General features: G+C 43.1%; 2 long non-coding RNA genes across 2 annotated transcripts in view; one reads left to right on the forward strand and one right to left on the reverse strand.

The window, feature by feature from the left end:
- Nucleotides 1-9872, forward strand: part of LOC142071997 (uncharacterized) — a 103921-nt gene extending 94049 nt beyond the window's left edge. Inside the window, exon 3 of the long non-coding RNA XR_012668280.1 lies at nt 9545-9872. This is a non-coding gene — a long non-coding RNA (uncharacterized LOC142071997). The remainder of the gene's footprint in view (nt 1-9544) is intronic.
- Nucleotides 1-20404, reverse strand: part of LOC125636916 (uncharacterized) — a 269774-nt gene that overhangs the window by 52657 nt on the left and 196713 nt on the right. The gene's annotated exons all lie outside the window — the stretch shown is intronic.

Below are 20404 nucleotides of genomic sequence, written 5' to 3' on the forward strand. Positions count from 1 at the left end.
TATATAATTGATTGATACAAACCAGAATGCTTTCACCTCACTACTTTTTAATTGGATCTTCAGCGTGCACACACACGCACACATGCTGTCGCAGTAGGTTTAAAGCATTTAAAAACATTTATATTTACCTAAAGTTAAGAATGGTCTTAGGGTTCAGCGGCCAGGCTTCAGGGGCCTCCACTTTCTATCTAACCGCTGGGGAACTTAGTTATCAGATCCTTGCCCAAAGAAAGCTCCCTCAGATTGCTCCAAAGCAAATTCTTTTGCCTAATCTTATATGGCTAACTTCAAACAAAGCACATAACTTGTAGTGATTCCTAGTGGGTCATCATTGTAACCCCTAATGGGTCACCAATTCTCCTAATTTCAGCAAAACTACTCATTATATCTTATCACAATATTTCTAGTCATAACAACAGTAAAACTCTCATATCAGAGGTGTCAGAGGCATTCAAGACCAAGATCAGCCGTCCAAACATTTCTTCTGTTCTCACAATACATTCCCTTCTTATCCCATCCTCCCATTCTGACAGCAAAACTGCAAACATGCAGTTATTTGGCCTTGCCTCTCAAGGCCTAAAATTGTCCTAGCTATGTGATGTTTGGTTTTCAGCAGGCAGTGGTTGAACATACAAAATTGCTGACTGCAGTAATGCCAGATTCTGGTGTTAGTAACCATACGTCCCATTTTGGCCCGGACAGTCCCTCTTTTAAGCCCTGTCCTGGGCGTCCTGATGTTTTTTTGGAAAAACTGGGCATTTGTGCTGTTTGTTGTTGCTGACTAACCATCAGTTGGCGAGAGCAAATAGGATAAATGCCCAGTTTTGCCAAAAAGTGGGGCATGCTCCCTAAATGGGGTGCGGAGGAATGTTTGCGGAGGAGTGAGTAGCAGTGTCAGTGATGTGAGGGGGCTTGGACCAGCCCCGCACACTGGATGGGGGGCTTCCTAAGGCCAGCCCCGTGTGCGGGAGGGGGCTCAGGTGAGTGGCTCTGGCCAGCTCCAGATGGGGGAGGGAGCGCGGGCGTGTGTGTGTGTGGGGGGGGTAGGGGTGGGACTCAGGTGAGCGCTTGGGTCAGCCCTGCATGTGCATGGGGGAGAGGAAGGGGCCTTAGGTCAGTCCTGCATGTGTGTGTAAGCGCCTCAGGTCATCCGCAGGGGTGTGGGGGAGTTTGGGTGAGCCCCACATGGTGTCCCATTTTCCCTTTGGGAAATATGGTCACCCTATCTATCTTAAGTGGTTTGAGCATTGGCCTGTTAAACCCAGCGTTGTGAGTTCAAACCGTGAGGGGGCCATTTAGGGGTCTAGGGCAAAAATTGGGGATTGGTCCTGCTTTGAGCAGGGGGTTGGACAAGATGACCTGAGGTCCCTTCCAACCCTGATATTCTATGAAAATCTATCTGGGGTACATACAAGAATGTCACATTCTGGGGTAACATTGTCATCACATTACGTCACATGACTCTGTTTGCTAGCATCCTTTCCCCATCTGCGGGCAGAGTCCTAATACTTGGCCAGCTATTAGTCAGACTTGCCATTGATGGACTGTACAATGCGCACTACTTTTAAATCATTCTTTAGAACTCAAGGCAAGAATCTAATTTTTTTTTTCACAGCAAGAATGAGCATGCACCTCATTACTTGCCTGTTTTTACAGACTTTTATTCAATACGCTGACAGAGATAGTTTTGCCTTTGTATCTGCTAAAAATTCTGGGCCGGGATTACGTGACACACTTGTGGGTAGCACCAAAATACCTGAAGGTAAGAAGGTAATTTGACCTATATAGTGTGTGGAAAAAGTCTGCATTGTGCTGTCAGGATCTGCTCTTTAACTGTGCTGTGGATATTTTGGCACTCTGTGGAATCAAGCAGCATATTGTTAGATGAAAGAGAAATGTCTGCCCAGTGCACAAATGGAATGCAGATAACTGTGCTTTCTAATCCCCACTGAGCTGTGCTCTTCACTTTAATATTTCATAGACAATGCCGACCAAATTTTCAAATGCTACAGTTTCTAAATGGTGGCTACCAATGTGTGTGAAAGCCTCACACTTACACATGCGTATAGGATAATAGTGTATACAACTACCCCCAAAATACATAGATAACTATTTGTGTGCCTAAACATAGGTTTTGCTTGTGTAATGGATACATGTGCATTTGTTGCAGGTGCAATGTAAGCACTGGCATTTGACAATGTGGCCTTGCATGTCTGAATACGCCCAATGGAACCAGAATTCTCAGACAATGATCCACTTCCACCCCAAAAATGTATTTAGTATAAAGATATTATTTAAAAGGACAACACGTAGCACATCCTGCCCTTAGAGAAAATGGCATAGAAATGTTTAAAATTATTCTGTAAAATGTCATAAAGAACTGTATTCCCTGTCACAGAATTCTATAGGATGGTTCAAAACATACAAAAGTCATTCTCTCTATTTGTTCCTTCAAGGTTTTAGAGTAACTTGTACGGAATCATAATACATTTGTATACAACCTTTATCCCAGTTAAGCTATTTAGCACTCTTCCATAGGATATACATCTCATGTCATTGATGAACGTAATATATATGAGCAAGGAAATGCTAATGAGGATGGATGCTCCAAGGTAACAAACTACTAATTATTTTAAAAGACACAAAGTTGTACTTTTGTTTTCATTTGGTTGTAATATGTTTTGCTTGTTTTTTCTCCTTTGGAAAATTCCGTTCCCTTCCTTGATGACTACATTACTCCAAAGTGCTTGGAAGAGCCCAGTTGCCCACATATTCTCTGTCTCTTCCTTGCCAAGCCCTTTGCTCCAATGAAGGCCCGCATAGGAGCCAATGGGTGGCTGCATTGGAATGCCTGACCCCTCCCCATTCCCCCTGATCACCATGGAAGTAGTCTCTGCATGGCCTGGTGTAGTCTGGCATGGAAGGCCACTTTGGGGGCAGGCCTGGAAGGGTCTGTGGTGCACTGGGGGTGGGGCCACAGATCCACGTTTACGTGGATCTACAGGTACTATTTTTCTGTGCAGCTGGCATGGAGAGGCTGTGAACACTATTCAAGCCCATAAGCAAAGGTGAAAGAATTCCAGCACAGGGAGTCAAAGTGAGAGAATCACATAGAGTGGTAGGAGAGGGAACGGGGGAAGGCCAGAGGGTAGAAGGCTGCAGTAATCGAAATGAGAGGACTGGGGCATTGACAAGGGCTTTAGTGGTGGGTCTGGAGGGGAAAGGATGGGTTTATAGCTATTGTAAAATATTTAGCAACAGGTTGGATGTGCGGACAGAAGAAATGATGACCCTGCAGTACAAGGAACTGTGGAGAGGCAGGCGGGTGGAGTGGTCTATGGTGATGGAGATATTACTAACATCATTAATGATTATACCTCTTTTACAGATAGTGGGGTTGGGGAACAGAAATGTAACTTGCCTTGGTCACAGGAGCAAAGTGGGAATAGAAGCCAGGGTTCCTGATACCCAGTCCCCTGATCTTACCAGTCTACAGCACTCAGTCAGTCTAGGGAAGACCTGGGTTGTGGTGAGTAGTTCTCTTGGCACTGGACATCTGGTGCTTGATGTATCCCAGTCCAAAGACAGTTTCTTTTGAGTGTGTGAATCCCAGCATAAGGTGGTTAATTATGGAATTTTGGTGATGTACAGAAGCACTCATACTTCACAGGGATCCTGGTCAAGCTGACTGAGTCTTGGCCTGAAGCCACCCGGACTAATTGTCCTGGCCAGCTTCAACTTTTATGGAAATCATGTCTGTGTAATCTTTGTATGTTGCAACCGCCACATCTGAGCTCTCTGGGTCTCATGACCTCCTATGAGTAGAAACCAGCTGAATCAAGATGGATAATATCAAGCTAAGACTTTTAGTCTGTCAGCTGCAGCTCCATATTCAAGATGAGGGATGCAGCAGCTGCCAGGGCCGTCTTGTCAGATTCTGTCTGCTAGCCTGTGGGCTACCTTCTAGCTACTTCTGCTGTGTATGTATACGTTGAGTAGCACAGCCAGGCTGTACAAACATACAATATCACAGAGATACGTGACCCTATTGTGCACTCCTTATTTGCATAAATGCAAATAGTTCCCTTGACTTCAATCAGACTACTTGTGTGAGGAAGTGCTCATCCTTGAGTGAAACTTATGTCATCTGCATAAAGCCAGAGCATTTAAGCTGGAGGGCAGACTGGGGAGGTAACATTCACACTCTACAATGTGGCGTCAGGATGCAGGGCTGGTCCACAGCGCCCCCAGTACTTGTGTGGGCATGGGGGTCACTGAACATGCCTAGATGCAAATGCAATCTTGCCAGACCTGCTGTTGTCCCACCTTGTGCCCACACCCAAACTAACCTTTTCTACTAGTCCCATGAAGGCTGGTGTGGAGACCAGCTCTATGGTGTGAGGGACCGCTGCATGGCTGCTCAGGCAGCCGACCCCCTGTACAGCCCCTATGCAGATCTAAAGTGATGCAGAGGCCCTTATACCAGCCCTCTGCCCTGGGAGTGAATATGAATAAGGGTTGCACACTTGGGCCCTGAATATATAATTCCTTGTGCGTGTGATTATGTAACTGCCACAGCAGATGCACCATTCTCATGAAATAATTCACATTTAACTAATGAAGCCCCTGGCAGAATATATTTTGGGATGCATCCTGTTTACAGATCTCTGCTAATCATGTTATTCCATTAATTCTGGTATTGTTTATTCCTGGGCATTGTAGTAACCTACTAATTTGTCTCTCTTTAATAGGAAGCAGAGACACAAGCTTAATACACTGATTAGGAAATTATTCCGACTTTCTCTAGCAATTGTCTCCATTAGTGCAGATAGCTGTAAATCAGATCCATGGGACCAGGCTGAAACCTGGCTGACCTCTTACTGACTGGGCTTAGTTTACAAACATTAGGAGGAAGTTTGATCAGCACAGATGTGTACCTTGCACCAAGCTTGATGCGTTTACAAGTGTCACGGCTCTGGGTTGTTGGTGTTGTCCAGAAATATTATGTCATTAAGTTGAACATGCAAAGATGCAAGCACACTAATAGGGCAGAGTGCATACTGATCTTGTTTGACCAGGTGGGGGGGAAGCACAAGAACCCTTACACTCCAACCCTCCCCCCTACACACACCTCCCAGGTGCCAAAGGGCAGCTTACAACAGCAGTGCAGCCCCTGCATAAAGGGGAGTGTAGTGTTCCTGACCTGTGGGGAGCCAGGTGGGCAAAACAGGGTGTAGAGAAGGGGGCGGCATATCATGCCAGGGCAGTGTTGTGATCTGCAGAGGAGGATCAGCCTGCTCATAGCTGACAAAAAATGCACCCCTGTCCCAGCAGGTATTAGGGAGGCAGGAATTCTCTGCTGTTCCTCCTGGGACCCCTGCTTGGCCATAATGTAGCCGTATATTTCCAGCTGGGACAGTTGCTTCCCCTCTAACTTGCTGCAGAGATAACCTAGTGACCCAGCAAGGCAGCAAGTGCAAAGTTTGTGAAAGGTCAGAGTCTAGCAAATAGCAAGGAGGGATTTATTGCTTAAACATATCTACTGTATGTTACTCCATTGCTTTTCGAGTGGCCTCTCTGCTCCAGCTTCTGTGCTGCTGCCATGTTTATTTGCTGTTTCACTGGAAATCCTAGTGAGACACCAGGATGTACCTGGTACACTTAGGAGCCTGAAAGGAGAGATTTAGCATGTCTTAATTTACCTGTAAGTTAGCCTGCAGTAAAGCAGTTAAAAATGAACCCAAAGGCACCACTATATTCACATTAAATAAAATGTGATTGTTTCATGGCAGAGAATGAAACACTTGTGTGGTCACATTAAGTGCCATATAATTGTCAATAGTTTCCCCATATGGCTTTCCTTATAGTTTCATTGGAATAACAAAGTAAGGATGGCCAGGTGGGGGCAGAGAGAGAGAATGTGTGTGTATGAGGCCAAAACACTTACCAAGGGCCTCAGTTACATGTTTTTTCTCATGAAAAATGATTCCGTTGCCAGGCTCTTCCTAGCCCCTGTCTGACTAATATTCCTCTAAGGGGAGATGTTCACCTGTTCAAATACCTATAAAAATAAATCAACCTATCTTTATACCAGATACCTCAGTGCTCAGAGGGGCAAGTGCATTGCAATCTAGGTATCTATGGGGTCAGTGATGTGCAACTGATGATTGGTGCTCTTACTTTGAGAGTTTTATGAAAATTCTGAATGGGACCTGGTGGGAAGCCTGGGACCAAGAGAGCGGGATTCTGTTTTCTGCTCTCTCGCAGACCTGCTGTGTGACTCTGGCTAAGTCATATGACCTCCCTATGTTTCTATTTCCCCTTATTTAAAACTGGGGTGGTAATTATTCCTTGCCACACAAGAGCATTTTGATGCTCCGTTCATTGACGTCTCTTCAATGCTTTGAGCTCCTTGGATGAAAGTGTGTAAGCTCCATCAAGGGAGATGTAGGTTAGATATGAGGAAAAGCTGTTGCTGTTCTTTATTTAATCTTTCCCTTAGTTCATTACAAAGCACTTTCCCTAGTGGAAAAAACAAAAGAGCAGCCAGACTGGGTCAGACCAAAGGTCCATCTAGCCCAGTATCCTGTCCTCTGACAGTGGCTAATGTCAGGTGTCCCAGAGGGAATGAACAGAACAGGTAATCATCAAGTGATGCATGTCCTGTTGCCCATTCCCAGCTCCTGGCAAACAGAGGCTAGGAACACTATCCGTGCCCATCCTGGCTAATAGCCATTGATGGACCTATCCTCCATGAGTTTATCTAGTTCTTTTTTGAACCCTGTTATAGTCTTGGCCTTCACAACATCGTCTGGCAAAGAGTTCCACAGGCTGACTGTGCATTGTGTGAAGAAATACTTCCTTTTGTTTGTTTTAATCCTGCTGCCAGTTAATTTCATTTGATGACCTCTAGTTCTTGTGTTATGAGGAGTAAATAACACTTCCTTATTTACTTTCTCCATACCAGTCATGATTTTATTGAGCTCAATCATATCCCCCCTTAGTCATCTCTTTTCCAAGCTGAAAAGTCCCAGTCTTATTAATCGCTCCTCATATGGAAGTCGTTCCATACCCCTAATAATTTTTGTTGCCTTTTTCTGAACCTTTTCCAATTCCAATATATCTTTTTTGAGATGGGGTGACCACATCGGCATGCAGTATTCAAGATGTGGGCGTACCATAGATTTATATAGAGGCAATATGATATTTTCTATCTTATTATCCATCCCTTTCTTAATGTTTCCCAACATTCTGTTCACCTTTTTGACTGCCGCTGCACATTGAATGGATGTTTTCAGAGAACTATCCACAATGACTCCACACAATGACTTTCTTGAATGGTAACAGCTAATTTAGACTCCATCATTTTATATGTATAATTGGGATTATGTTTTCCAATGTGCATTACTTTGCATTTATCAACATTGAATTTCATCTGCCATTTTGTTGCCCAGTCACCCTGTTTTGAGAGATCCTTTTGTAGCACTTCGTTTTCTGCCTGGGACTTAACTATCTTGAATAGTTTTGTATCATCTGAAAATTTTGCCACCTCATTGTTTAACCCTTTTCCCAGATCATTTATGAATGTGTTGAATAGGACTGGTCCCCTGAGGAACACCACTATTTACCTCTCTCCATTCTGAAAACTGACCATTTATTTGTATCCTTTGTTTCCTATCCTTTAACCAGTTACCAATCCATGAGAGGACCTTTCCTCTTATCCCATGACAGCTTACTTTGCTTAAGAGCCTTTGGTGAGGGACCTTGTCAAAGGCTTTCTGAAAATCTAATAATTAACAATCTAAGTACACTGTATTCATTGGATTCCCCTTGTCCACATGCTTGTTGACCCCCCCAAAGAATTCTAGCAGATTGATGAGGCATGATTTCCCTTTACAAAAAATATGTTGACTCTTCCCCAACAAATTATGTTCATCTATGTGTCTGACAATTTTGTTCTTTACCATAGTTTCAACCACTTTGCCCAGTACTGAAGTCAAGCTCACTAGCCTGTAATTGCTAGGATCACCTCTGGAGCCCTTATTCAAAATTGGCGTCACATTAGCTATCCTCCACTCATTTGGTACAGAAGCTGATTTAAATTATAGGTTACATCAGTTAGTAGTTCTGCAATTTCATATTTGAGTTCCTTCAGAACTCTTGGGCATCTGGTCCTTATAGGCACAATGCATGCGCTTCTACCCCTCACAGAACTAAAAGTGGCTTTTAAGACACTTGTAAAAGGGCACACCTGCCCAGTAGCACCCCCTGCTGGCCAGAGGTAGCTCTGCAGCACCCTGCCACAATCTGTCTCCCCCTCCCTTGACCCTTTCAGGGTTTTTTAAATAATCTTCACCAGTCCAGAGTCCTTAAAACAATTCCCTTCTGCATCTTATTCATTTACATACAATTCACAATACTCAGTGTGGGGGCTTCTCGCAGAAGATAATCCTTCTCTCCCCTCCTGCATGGAGTCTTCCCTTGCTTTTCACAGGCCACTCCTAGCCCTGCCTGGCCGGAGTCTTTTGGTCCCGGAAATCTGAGATTCTTCTGTAGCTTGCAGCAGCCCTTCTAACTCTGCAGCTTCAATCCACTGCTGTCTCCGTCTTTATAAGGGACAGGTGCCTTACCTTAAGTCCAACTGGGCAGCAGATAATCAGAAAAAACGGAAAAAGGTAATTGGTCACAATTGCACTGGACCCCCCGCTTCCTCTTAAAGGGGCCAGTCACCCTGCAACAACATTATTTTGGGAAAATGAAATTTATAATCAAGGAGCTGTTGTCTCATAACAATAGCCAAAAATACTAAGATATTGGTGCCCTTTGTAGGGATTTGAAGACCTTTGCAGACTTTTGGCACACCCTTGGTTGTAAGTTATTGCTATGCCAAATTCATTTGCTGTACCTTTCAATAACAGAACAAACCAGAAGAGGCTGGCAAAGGTTTATCAGTTATTAACTTCCAATTATGTTCCAACAAACAATGCTTCATCCGTTAGCTCAGGAGGAAAACAGAATCTTTGCCACCGACATCCTCTATGTTCCCAAATTGCACCTCTTTGTAAAAGACAGTCTGATGATATGCTTCAGTAAATTTGTGATTTAAATACAGTGAAGTCTCTGGATTCTTTATGTAGTTTTCTTCCCTAATGTCAATATAATTGTGTAGAAATTGTGAGGAAATTGGAATGAGTTCACTAACCCCCTACAGATTCTCACTTCTCTCTAACACCTCTTGCAGTGTTCTATCTCTTGCTGTAACATCCTTTGCAACATTACACCTGCTACAGACAACTCTTAAATAACATTTCCTTTCCATGTGACTTTGGCAGGGATGAGTTTGTTGACTGGAAAATCATTCGAATTCATCCAGGATTACCTCCTTCAATATATGATTTTCAACTTTTTGTTAAAATAAATTACATATCGATCATTTGGTCTACATGCTGAGAACAAAAGGTAGCTGTGTCAGGCTGCATATGGCTACTCAGTCAGCCATCCTATCCTTCTGATGTTTTGTTCCTTCTTGTCTTGTCTCCAACAGCACCAGCAGCTGAAGTAAAGCAAGAATCACAATCAGTGTTGATACCCCATGACACCTAAAACAGCAACAGCAACAAAAGGAAACAAGCTGGAGAGGAGCTGGTTGACCTGAATGTGACTTAATTTAAGTGCTGATGTAATCTGTCCAAAATGTTAAGTGATTTCACTGTTTCCGTCCTGGCATGTTGTGTTGGAAGATGTGTTATGTTCCGCACAATCTATATGAGGGCTGAAGGACCGATCAATCAGAGTGATGTGCTGTAGCCTAGAGCATTTTCCTCTTTGTTTGAAGGAGAAATTTCTTTAAAATCCACTACTGTGAAAGCAAGAACAAACTTCTCATCCTTCACAAGCTCATTAGCAGTAAATAGTGCACTTGGCAATATAATATAAAGAATCTAGTTACATGTAAAGTACGAAACTTAGTCTTTTAACCCAACAAATGAACCTTTTACCATAATCATGTATAAACATGAAAGTGACTTCCTCCTCCTCAGTCACACCATGCCCTGTTTAATCATTATTAAGGAATGTTAGCATAATTTCACTTTAATTTAAATTGCACCTGCTAGTGCTGCTACCATTGGGGTTGCACACAACTCCATGAAAGCGCAGCTGCCAGCTACTCCAGGGCTACAGGCACCAGGCTTTCATTCTATAACATTTCTTAGGGTAAAAAACCACTAGGCAGCTGGCTTATGTCATTAGGCTTTCATTCTATAACATTTCTTAGGGTGAAAAACTGGCTTATGTCATCAGGCTCTTCTCTCTCAGAATATGAGGGTAGACATTAGTAGCACTTTCCTCCTCATGGTATGACTCTACAGGGCAAAGGGTCATGTCAACTTACTCTTCCTAAGAGGCTACTGATACCTCTTTCCCCACTGGCCCCCATTTGCAACTGAAAGCGCCAATTGAAGTCAATGGTACTTGATCACGTGCTTAGCATGTGATAACTGTTTTCCTGAATCATGGCTTCTGGCAGCAGGAACCTGTTTGCACAGGCCTCCAATCTGACTCCTTTTCTGTTGCCAGAGACTAACCGTCTTTTACCATCTTGAACACAACGAGGTGCCTTTTCAGTGCCACTGGGAATGAGTGTTTGATGTGACAATGATGTAACCTATCACTTAAATCAGCCTCTGTACCAGATAGCTGGAGGATAGGTAATGTAACACCAATTTTTAAAAACAGGCTCAGAGGTGATCCTTGCAATTACAGGCCAGTAAGTCTGACTTCAGTAGTAGGCAAATTGGTGGCAACTATAGTAAATAACAGAATTATCAGACTCCTAGATGAACATGATATTTTCGAGAAGAGTCAACACAACTTTTGTAAAGGGAAATCATGCCTCACCAACCTATTAGAATTCTTTGAGGGTATCATCAAGCATTTGGACAAGGGTGATCCAGTAATGCTTGGACTTCCAGAAAGCCTTTAATAAGGTCTCACATCAAAGACTCTTGAGTAAGGTAAGCGGTTATTGGATAAGAAGAAAGGTCCTCTCATGGATCAGTAACTGGTTAAAAGACAGGAAACAAAGAGTAGGAAACAATGGTCAGTTTTCAGAATGGAGCGAAGTAAATAACTGTGTCCATCAGGGATCTGTACTAGGACCTGTGGTGTTCAACATATTCATAAATGAGCTGGAAAAGGGGGTGAACAGTGAGGTGGCAAAGGTTGCAGACAATACGAAATTACTCAAGACAGTTAAGTCCAAAGCTGACGGCGAAGAATTACGAAGGGATCTCACAAAACTGGGTTGCCTGGGCAACAAAATAGCACAGGAAATTCAATGCTGATAAGTGCAAAGTACTGCACATTTGGAAAAAAATAACCCCAACTCAACATACAAAATGATGGGACCACGCAAGAAAGAGATCTTGGAGTCATTGTGGATGGTTCTCTGAAAAATCCGCTTAGTTTGCAGTGGCATAAAAAAGGCTAACAGAATATTAGGAACCTTTAGGAAAGGGACAAATAAGACACAAAGTATCACAATGCCACTATATACATCCATGGTACACCCACACCTGGAATACTGTGTGTTGTTCTGGTTGTCCCACCTTAAGAAATATATTAGAGTTGGAAAAGATACAGAGACGGGCAACAGAATTGATTAGGGGTATGGAACAATTTCCACATGAGGAGAGATTAAAAAGACAGGGACTGTTCAGTTTACAAAAGAGAAAACTAAGGGGGGATATGAGAGAGGTCTATAAAATCATGACTGGTGTAAAGAAAGTGAATAGGGGAAGTGTTATTTACTCCTTCATGTAACATGAGAGCCAGGAGTCACCCAATTAAATTAATAAGAAGCATGTTTAAAACAAACATAAGGAAATATTTCTTCACACAGTGCACAGTCAACATGTGGAACTCATTGCCAGAGGATGTTGTGAAGGCGAAAAATATAACAGGGTTCAAAAAAAAGAACTAGATAAGTTTGTGGCAGATAGGTCCATCAATGGCTATTAGCCAAGATGGTCAGGGATGCAACCTGATGCTCTGGGTGTCCCTGAGCCTCTGAGTGCCAGAAGCTGGGATTGGACAATGTGGAATGGATCACTGAATAATTGCCCTGTTCTGTTCATTCTCTCTGAAGCAACTGGCTCTGGCTACTGTTGGATGACAGGATTTGGGGCTAGATGGACCATTGGTATCCTTTTGTTCTTATGTTCTGAATGATCATATTTATTCAATATGGCAGTAGTGCTGAGTGATTTGATGCAGGAATTTGGTTCCCTTGGCTAGGCACAGAATAAACACATACAAAGATACAGTCTCTACATTTTCAGTAGCAGCATCCTCTCCGCTGAATGTTTCTAATAATTACCATTCTCCTTTTAAACAAAAGCATTTGTGACTTGATTATGTTTTTGGGCCTATGAAGGACCATCCACAGAGGAAGAAGTCCTTGGGTACTCACATGTGTAAGTACCACTTCTAGGGACATAAAGAATTCTGTGCTCTCTTTTACACAGCAGAGCCAGCAGTTAAGTGAATCATGTTCCCCAGTGGCAGATTCACTCCCCTTTCTTGCACATTCTGAACCACACAACTGCAGGAAAACGTAGCCTTACAGCAGTTCCAGAGATGAGCAGTAGGTAATGGGCACCAGTATCTGCTTTAGAAGGTTGACAAGAGTGCAAGCAAGAAGGAAGGCCAGGTCCTGCTCTTTTGCAGCTGCAGTGCACCACTGGGTGCCATGACTGAGGAGGAGGGTGGTTTGTGGTTAAGGTACTACACCAGGTATCCTGTGTAAACTTGGACATGTCATTTAGGATACGTCTACATTTGAGCTGAGAGGTGAGATTTTTTTTGAGCTCATGTAGACATATCCATGCTAGCTCTACTCAAGGTAGTGCCTAAAAATAGCAGTGTGTCCATGGCAGCTTGGGTGAGCTGCCCCAATTACATTCCCACTCGACCCATTGGGTACATACTCAGACAACTAGTCTGACCTGCCACCTATGCCAACATGGACATGCTGCTATTTTTAGGCATTAGTGTGGGTACATCTGCGTGATCTGGGAATCACACCTTTCAGCTCAAATTTAGACATGCCCTCTATCTTGCTGGAGTTAGATCCCATCTGTAAGCAAGGGAAGATAATACCTCCTTTCTCCCATCCTTTGTCTATCTTGTCTATTTAAAATGTAAGTTCATAGGACAAGGGCGGGATCTCACTACATAAACATATAGAGGTTGGGGACTGTTAGTGCTACTGTCATACCATTGATAAGAATGTAAAAAAAGGAGCTATTTGTACTCTTATAACATGCACAACCTTGTTGAATGAACTAGAATTTTGTAGGCTGGATGGACAGAATTTGGCTGTGTCCCAAATGAGAGCAGCTGGAGAACAAAAGACTAAGGAAGATGGCCAGGTGACTGTTTCCTGGGAACAAGAACAAAGGACTAAGGAGGGGCCCCTGGGCGTTGTTAAATGTGGGCTGCTGGAAGCAAGAGACACTTCTGGACTGGGGCTAAAGAGGGGGTCAGAGAGACTTCTGGGACCCTCTTAACCCTCCATTTCTATGACTCAGTTCACAGAAAAACACACAGAAAAACTTTGAGGGAAAATCCGAAATCCTTACAAATGTGGGCTGCTGGAAGCAAGAGACACTTCTGGACTGGGGCTAAAGAGGGGGTCAGAGAGACTTCTGGGTCCCTCTTAACCCTCCATTTCTATGACTCAGTTCACAGAAAAACACACAGAAAAACTTTGAGGGAAAATCCGAAATCCTTACAAATTTGGAACTTTTTAGTTTGAGAGGTAAGGCAGGTTTGTGTTTTTTAAAATTTGTAGAAAAAATACCATACTTTCGCTTTTAGTGTTTTTATTGGAGACCTTTTTATTTTCCTCACAGTTTATCTATGGCGAGGTAGGCTGAAGTATTTTTTTACTGATTTATGCATTCCACAACAGAACCTAAAATACTATTCTTCAAGAGTCACCCATCTCTTTCTTTAAAGCTGTTGATTCAATTTGCTAATGTGCTCCATATGAGTGGAAGGATTCTGGGTTTCTCATGACTCTTATTCCAATGTATTTCAAGTAAATCACTTCCTTTAATTTATTTTTTAATATGGGTAGATTGTAATCTGAGAGATTAGGGATCTGGGGACAAATTCACCCAGCCTGCTGGGTTTTCTGTTCAAATGTATAAAACAATATGCAGAATTCTATAAAATATAACACATTGCATAACCATGTGCATACAGTTTCAGATAACTAGGTTATTTTTGCTATGACATATGAACATGTTCAATTATTTACTCTTTTAAAGGCATCAAGTAACTGGTTTTCAGAATAAATTACTGCCAAACACATACAGAGCATATAATTCAAGAGAAAACAACAAACACGGTCTTGTGGATTGCTAACAGCAACTACGTTCGTGCTGTAGCCATATGGCAAAAATCCTATCTCCTTTTACAAAATGAACTGGGAAAACTTACTTACATTCAGGATCTGCTTTTGAACATGGATTTTAAAGTACAATTAAATGTGTGGTTTTGAATAGAGCCAAAGAAAATCTCCAAATAATGGAAGAGCTCATGGAAAAGTTTTATTTGGCACTCGTGACTGCACAGTATGTTACATTTCAGGTGACCACCCTTGGTGTGTGCTTCTCCTCATTCTATACCTCCAGGCAATGAAGTAATTGAAGACTAGCATGAGGCAGAAGTCACTTGTTTAGTACCAGTGCTCCCAGAAGCTACTGAGAGAGCTGTTGTTGGATATGGATGGTGTTGGCTTGAGCAGGGGTTCCTCAATTTTTTGCCTGCATGACCCCCCTTTGAGACTTACTGTTTCCTGTGACCCTATATAGCAACATAGTGACAAAAGAATCCAAGGAATTTACACATTAAGTATTTTATTTAATGCCTTCTACTGTGACATGTGGGCTTGCGTGTTGCAACCCAGCTTCTTGAAGTCCAGGGCGTGGTAGAAATTGTACATCTAATTTCCGATGTGACATCAGCAACAGATCAATACGGAGACTTGATGGACAACATGGATTCACCAAGGGCAAGTCATGCCCCGCTACAGGCTGGGGACCGACTGGCTAAGCAGCAGTTCTGCAGGAAAGGACTTGGGGATTACAGTGGATGAGAAGCTGGATATGAGTCAGCAGTGTGCCCTTGTTGCCAAGAAGGCTAACGGCATATTGGGCTGCATTAGTAGGAGCATTGAAAGCAGGTCAAGGGAAGTGATTATTCCCCTCTATTCGGCACTGGTGAGGCTACATCTGGAGTATTGCATCTAGTTTTGGGCCCCCCACTACAGAAAGGATATGGACAAATTGGAGAGAGTCCCAGCGCAATGAACATGATCAGGGGGCTGGGGCACATTACTTACGAGGAGAGGCTGAGGGAACTGGGATGATTTAGTCTGCAGAAGAGAAGAGTGAGGGGGGGATTTGATAGCAGCCTTCAACTACCTGAAGGGGGGTTCCAAAGATGATGGAGCTCGGCTGTTCTCAGTGGCGGCAGATGACAGAACAAGGAGCAATGGTCTCAAGTTGCAGTGGGGGAGGTCTAGGTTGGATATTAGGAAACACTATTTAACTAGGAGGGTGGTGAAACACTGGAATAGGTTACCTAGGGAGGTGGTAGAATCTCCATCCTTAGATGTTTTTAAGGCCTGGCTTGACAAAGCCCTGGCTGGGATGATTTAGTTGGTGTTGGTCCTGCTTTGAGCAGGGGGTTCAACTAGATGACCTCCTGAGGTCTCCTCCAACCTAATATTCTATGATTCTATGACACAAGTGTGCTGAATTCAGCTTCATAGAAATACATGCTTGCTCACGGCACCATCTGTTTCAAGACACATGTTAAGAATGCAAGATATTCATTCAGGACAGTGAATCAGAACTACAAGAGAGAACACTGGGCACATGTTCCTCACAAGAATCGATCTCAGGAAATTTCAATAAGCTGTTCAATTTCAGCTGCTTGGCAAATCCATGACAGAAGGCTTGCACTGAAAGGGGTTTTGCACCCCATCATACTTTTGTAATGTCCAAATCAGGGGAAAAGGATGCAAACAGTTCCTCCATCTGGCTGAGATGTTCAGCCATCCTCTGTGTGGGAGGGTGAATAATTTCATTGTCAGCCAGGAACTTGCAATACTGCAGGAAGGATTCATCGTTTGTCTTCAATAGATTATTCTTCCAGAAATTTTTTTTCTTCATGAATCCTGTAATTTAGTCCCTCAGCTGAAGGATTTGGGTGTTCTTTCCTTGCAGGCCTGTATTCAATTCATTCAGTTTTCCAAATATGTCTGTGTGACATAAGCAAGAAGGCAAAACGTCCTTTGGTCACATAGAAAATCACTAGATTCACTCTTTTTCCAGTCTATTGCATAGGCATGCAGCTCAGCTCTCACTTCAAAAAATCATCCCAGTACTTTTCCTCTCAAGAGTCAATGAGTTTCAGTGTGGAACAACACATCATGCTTGGATCCCACGTCTTCACACGGTTTTCCAAACGGACGTGCGTGAAGAGACTGAATCTTGATGTATTTCACAAAACTTCACCAGTTTTGGACTCAACTTTAGATGCCAGTTGTTCTCTGTGAATCACACAGTGAGTCCACACACAAGATGGAGCAATTTTCTTTACCAAGACCTGCTTTGTGGCCTGCCATAGACAGAGCTCCATCTGTGCAAAAGCCCACTATGCTATCACACACGGTATTTTTGTCTTGCGTGTAGCCATGTAGCACATAGAACATTGCTTGTGCTGTCTCGTTTCCAGAAGGAGGAAGACCGAACAGAATGTCTTTGACAACTGCACCCTCCATGTGTATTTCACAAAAACCAAGAAATGTGCATCACAGCGCTCAGTGCTCACATGAACTTGAAGAGCAAAAGCGTCCATATTTTTGAGATGCTCCACCAAAGTGTGTTCCTGATCTGCTGATGTTGCCTCAATCCTTTACTTCACTCTGTTGCTGGAGGATGATATGGCTTGAGTTTGTTTGCTTATTTTCCCACATGTTTGCCAGATGCACTTGATATGGTGAAGATAAATCAAAGTCTCTCCAATTGTGCAGGCTTATTCGCCTGTGTGATGTGTTGACTCACCTGAAATGATGCCTTTTGAGTGTGGCCAGAGACTGACTTGGCTTTCTTGAATGCACTTATTGACACAAAAGGTCTTCTTTCTGGTGCTGGAAAAATGACCTTGGTTTTCTTATGTGTTCCCCATGAAGAGTTTCTAAGTGATATTTAAGTTTATTAGGCTTCATGCTTTCGTTAGATAACACTGTGTGACATAGTAGCGTTTTGGCCTTTCTTCATTTTTAACAAAAACACTGGTGAAGCCATACTCAAAGAAAGTCTTGTCATATATGCAAACACCTTTCTTGCACTCTTGTTTTTCGTTCATAACTGCATCACTAGACTCATTGCTGGAGGTTGAAGCAGATACTCTGTGTAAGAATCATAGGACTGGAAGGGATTTTGAGAGATCTTCTAGTCCAGTCCCCTGCACTCTAGGCAGGACTAAGTATTATTTAGACCATCCATGACAGGTGTGTCCATTGTGCCTCTTATCACAAATCAGAAGAATTCACTGTTAAGCAAATGAAACCAGGACTTAGGATATTAGGTGATACGAGGGCAGCACAAAGACAGTCACTTACAATGATTATCAAGTTGCCAATAGGGTACTCAAGGTGGCATAAAAAGATATGGGCCTTGCCTTAAGGCACTTACAAGCCATTGCAGATTCCCATTTCAGAAAAGTCTAGCACAGGCTCCTACCAGCTCAAGCAGAGAGGATGCTCTGTTGATAAGGCTGCTGCCCACAGATAAGGATCTTTTGGATTCAAATCTCTCAGGTGGATGCTTGCATAGCCAGATAGTACAAATGGCATGGCGTCTGCACTGTCACCTCCACACAGCCATGTCTGGACCTACTCCAAATGCCTTGCCAGGAGGCCACCATTTTACAAAATGGCTGCCTCTGCATAACGCGGCCTCACACACACCATATGTGCAACTTCATTCTGTGAGGCCGCCACCATTTTGACATACAGAATGGTGGCCTCTGTGTGAGGTCATGCTACATGGAGGCCACCACTTTGTGATCAAAATGGCAGTCTTCTGGCAGGGCATTTATGAAGCAGGTCCTGACATGTTGGGGGGCAGTTGGCATCATCTCGCTGGCTGAATCTGGCCCACTGGACCTGCAACCCTATATGTTGATGGCAGGTCACGACCCACAGTATGGGAACTGCTGACATAAAGGTATTAGAGCAACCATCATAAATTCACACGCCTACAACTTGCTGAGCATACTATTCAGGTTTTTATAGCATGCTCATTACTGTAGTATCTGAGCACCTTCCAGTAGTGCTGTCAAGGCTGATTCCCCACTCTGGCAATTTGAATGCAGAAGTGGGGGGCCCACAAGGATTCTAAAAATTAATACTGGCCACTCCAGGCTTGTATTAAACTCCCAAGGTTGCAGCTTCTCTCTGACCTTGGATGGGTAGATGCTGCCACCATCCAAATGCGCAAAAAAAAACCCCAAAAAAAAAACCCAAAAACCCAACCCTTTTGAGAACCCAGAAAGGCACACTTGGGAATTCCTTCCTGTGGGGTACCCTCAAGCCCTTTCACCCCCCAGGGAAAAGCTGAGAAAGAAAAACAAAGAAAATCAGCTGTTGCCACCAGCTAATTAAACAACACGTGCACAAACCTCTTAGGGTCACAAAATTCCAATCCTGTTCTTAAAAAAGGAAATTTTATTAAAAAACAAAGAAAATACATCTGGAACTTTAGGCTTTTTGCTAGACCAAAATTTTTTTTTACAAAAATTAAGCATCAAGATAGCTCTCTTGAGGTTCAGCTTAAAGGTTACAAGCAAAACAAAAGCACCTGGAGTTAGCACAGAGGAGTCCACAAGCCAATAAAAAATAAAAAAAAACCCAAATCATGTCTTCCTAGATCTTCCCTGACTTACTTACGTATCTGGGGTTTCAGTTAAGCAATCTCTGATGGTCTGATGGTTTTTCATACCTGGCTTAAAGCTTCCTACTTCATAGTTCAGCCTGGTTCCTGCTCTGCGTCTCCTCTCCCTTTGTCTGTTGTTGTTCTCCGGAGAAAGTTTTTTCCCAATTTTAAAAAATTCTAGCCCTCCCATTGGCTCTTTTCACCAGGTGCCCACTCCCTTCTTTTTACGTATGGGCTTTTTTAACCCTGTATAGGTAAAGCAAGTAGAGAACAGCTACCAAGAGGGATTTTATAGCTAACTGACTGGCTGGGTGTCCATAAAAGGAAGCTACCCCCCACTTCATTTATCACAAGTGCATTAAGCAATGTGACTACACATCTGTCTCATATTATTTGTTCTCTCATGCTCTTCCCAGAGGAGTAAGTGTGTGCAGTGGTGTCTTTTGTTTTGGTAGTATGTAGGGGTATACAGAACCAGAGGGGGGTTCTGTTTCCTACACACACAAGAATTACTCTTATTGTTGAGCATTCCATTATGCCACAGTTGTCAAGCATGGTCTTTGTCACTGAGCTTTAGACAATCTTTTAGATAGCCTAAGCCCAGGTCATGGAGCACTTTGCAGATAATGACTAAGACCTTGAACTTGATTCAAAATTCCATGGGAAGCCAGTGTAGGGAGCAGAAGACAGGTCTGATATGTTTTCGGTAGCATGTGTTGCTGAGAAGTGCTACAGCATTCTGTACTGGTTGGAGTTTCCTAAATGCTGAAGGCTTCATGCCCAGGAATACTGCATTTCTGTAATCCAGCTAAGAAGTGTTGAAGGCATGAATGACTTAGGCCAGGTCTTCATCCATCAGGGTGGTACAATGTTTCCTAGCCAACCAGAGATGGTAGAAAGTGGTAGATGGTAGAAAGATGCTGTAATGTGATAGCTCAGCATCAAAAAGGAATCCAACAGTACGCTTAGGGTACGTCTAGAGAGGGCAGGGCTCAGGCTGTGGGGCTAGAAATTGCTGTATAGATGTTTGGGCTTGGGCCGGAGCCTGAGCTCTGGGACCCTCCAACCGTGTACTGAGCTAGCACGGTTTGAAAAATTGGTGGTGATGGGGGGAAGTAACCAGGACAAGCTGAATGCATTGGCAGGTAAATTCTAGCACAACAAAAGGTGGAATTTAGAACAGAGAATCTAGAGCTGGAAGCCTGCCTTGCATAGAGGAATAAAAGGGATAGAAGACATCAGAGAGAAAATGTGTAAAATTGTGACATGCTGTTGTTGATAAGGATCAACACTGATGCATTCATGAGTTGGGGGTTAGTGTAGAGACTAAAGCCAGGAAGAACATACATAATTGGTTAAACAATCACAAACAATGAGTAGCTATTAAT

This window comes from Caretta caretta, chromosome 5 (assembly GCF_965140235.1).
Source record: "Caretta caretta isolate rCarCar2 chromosome 5, rCarCar1.hap1, whole genome shotgun sequence".
Taxonomy (NCBI): domain Eukaryota; kingdom Metazoa; phylum Chordata; order Testudines; family Cheloniidae; genus Caretta; species Caretta caretta.